We start from the raw sequence: 2749 nt of genomic DNA, 5'->3' as shown, positions 1-2749 counted from the left end.
TGTCAGTAGTAGTACTATCAGTACGAGTAGTAGTAGTACTATCAGTATGAGTAGTAGTGTCAGTAGTACTATCAGTACGAGTGGCAGTACTATCAGTATGAGTAGCAGTAGCAGTACTATCAGCATGAGTAGTAGTATCAGTAGTTGTACTATCAGTGTGAGTAGTAGTAGTATATGTGAATGTACTGTTTGTTGTGTACTGTAGGTAGTAGTATTAAAACCTCTTAAGCTCTAGCCCTATTTGTAGGCCTCGAAAATGGCATACCCATACTAAGGAGACCACAGTTCTGTAACTACAAGGTCTATTTTAATAATTTTTGATGCTATAATCAGATAACACTTTGAGATTGTTCAGATGGGTAAATATTGTGTATATGTTGCTGGTTAATATAGTACATGAAGATATTACACAGCTCAAATTGAAAATATGCAGGTTCGCCTGAAAAAAAAAAGCACTTTTATTGATAATATGTTTTTGAAATAATGCAGCTGAGAGCCTAAAGACTCTCCCAAATCATAGCACAACCTATGGATGTACGATCAGTAGTCATAGAATAACATTTGGCTGGGATAAAGTGAAGAATAAGAGGCTTTAGTACAGAGAGGTCACGCGAGGTCGTCATTCTGGAACCAGCTGTTGAAGCCGGTGAAGGGCAGTGCCATGGTACCGTTGTCCACTCACAGCTTTCTACTCGTTCCACGGAGAGAAAAACCGAAAGTATTTATGTGTTCTGTGTCGAATGCTAATGCTTCGCGATGTGCGGATTAGCCGCTAGCTTCGTGGTGCAATATTTATTTGCAGTACATATAACGGCGATTTTTGGCCAGAAATTCGTCCTTTTATGGCACATTTTCAAGATGCTTATACTAGTAGTCTATAGCTGTGTTTGGAGTGTGTAAAAAGTGACTTATATGATAGTGTTGCCCATACGTTGCTGTTTAATCCGGTAAATGAAATGTACAAATCCACAATATTGGCGAACAATAAGTCCATTTTGCGGACAACATTTTCAGTGGGGCTGAGCCCGAGAGCCCCCAAATTCGGGGGCGTCGTGCTTAAGAGGTTGTAATACTAGTATCAAACTGAAAGGTGGTATGTGAATGTACCGTTTGTGTACTGTAGGTATTAATCGTAGTATCAGTACCTGGCTCAGAGCCTCCAGGCCTCTCTGGGACTCTCTGCGTCGGACCTCCTCCCCCCCGCGGCTCCTGGTCGCCTCTCGCGCTCCTCGCCGAACTTTCCTCTCCTCGTAGTACTCGTGACGGTAGCTAGCGGCGGCGGCGGCGTGGCGAGCACGGGGGCTGGACGGCGCTTTCTTAGAGGAGGAGGAAGAGGAGGAGAGCGGTGGCCCCGGGGCTCTCTTATTGGTGGAAGAAGACCTTGAGGGGGTGTGGCCTGTAGAGGGGCGGAGCCTCTTTACATCCTGGCTACCTGAGCGCTCACTCTTCCTCTTTATTCCTGTCAGACAGAGCGGAGGGTTTAGATGAGGTAGACAGCTTCATTTATTATTATTTATTGTTGTCAGCTGATTCATGAAGTACTACCAGTAGTAGTATTATCAGCAGTATGAGTAGTACCACCAGTAGTAGTATTATCTGTAGTATGAGTAGTACCACCAGTAGTAGTATTATCAGCAGTATGAGTAGTACTATCAGTAGTAGTATTATCAGCAGTATGAGTAGTACTACCAGTAGTGGTATTATCAGCAGTATGAGTAGTACCACCAGTACCACCAGTAGTATTATCTGTAGTATCAGTACCTTTCTTGTCGCTGACAGCTCGTTCTGTCTCAGGGTTGTAGAGCTCGTCGTCTTGATCCGGAGCTTCAGTCAGAATATCTTCCAGAACGTTCAGTTCTCCGTCTAAAACAACAACAACAACAACAACAACGTTAGTTTCATCTCACTGACCAGATGATGGACTTATTAGATCACTTCCTTCATGTTACTTTAAACAGACGGCAGTAAAGAGTCAAACAGACAGAATGTTGCTGCTGTCTTTACTCTGTTTTAATGAAAACGTTTATGACATCTGACAACTCAAAATTTACTTTGTAGAAAATACACAAATACATATTTGTCATGTTTCGCTATTGAGACTAAAAAGACAGAGATGTGACTTCTAGTCACCAGGTCTAGTTTAGACTTTAAACTGTCAGAGAATCATATAAATAAAAACCAACAGAATGAGCGATACATTCTCAATCATTTATCTAAACCACCAAAGACACAGATTACAACTTTGTTCTATTTGAAAGTAAACTGAACACTAAATAATAAATCAGTTAAATAAAATAATTCAAAATCAAACAATAATAAAATACAGACTTTGATCATATTTAGACCACTGGAACATGTTGAGGCTCGTAGTTATCTATGAATCGATCCGTTACTTTTTGGGTTTAATCACATTATTGATTAGCCAATGAAATATAAAAACGTCATCATAGTTTATAACAAGACGACTTTAAATTTAATGAGAAATAAAAGAGAGAAAACTGAATGGAGGTTTTGAACTGATACTTTACTTTAAATTAAAAGTAATCTATTGATGGTCTCACGGTTTAAAATCCACATTCATAAACGGAAAGACAGCTGTGTGCCTCATCATAAGGATCCTAATATTATACATAATATACATTTATAATGAGAAATAAATCCAACACTGTGTGTTTATATGGGTTAGACACACAGGGAGCCAGAGAGAGAGAGAGAGAGAGAGAGAGAGAGAGAGAGAGAGAGAGAGAGA

General features: G+C 40.2%; 1 long non-coding RNA gene across 1 annotated transcript; it reads right to left on the bottom strand.

Moving 5' to 3' along the window:
* Positions 1 to 856: 856 nt before the first annotated feature.
* LOC116380285 (uncharacterized) lies at positions 857 to 2682 on the bottom strand. Its single transcript, XR_004212531.1, has 2 exons — positions 1762 to 2682; positions 857 to 1459 (listed from the first exon to the last, which is right to left on the bottom strand). It is a non-coding gene; the product is annotated as an uncharacterized LOC116380285 (long non-coding RNA).
* Positions 2683 to 2749: the final 67 nt, after the last annotated feature.

This window comes from Anarrhichthys ocellatus, unplaced genomic scaffold (genome assembly GCF_004355925.1).
Source record: "Anarrhichthys ocellatus isolate YVR2014 unplaced genomic scaffold, GSC_Weel_1.0 scaffold6684, whole genome shotgun sequence".
NCBI lineage: Eukaryota > Metazoa > Chordata > Actinopteri > Perciformes > Anarhichadidae > Anarrhichthys > Anarrhichthys ocellatus.
The sequence above is the reverse complement of the archived record's forward strand: the minus strand, read 5'-3'. Positions and strand labels throughout refer to the sequence as shown.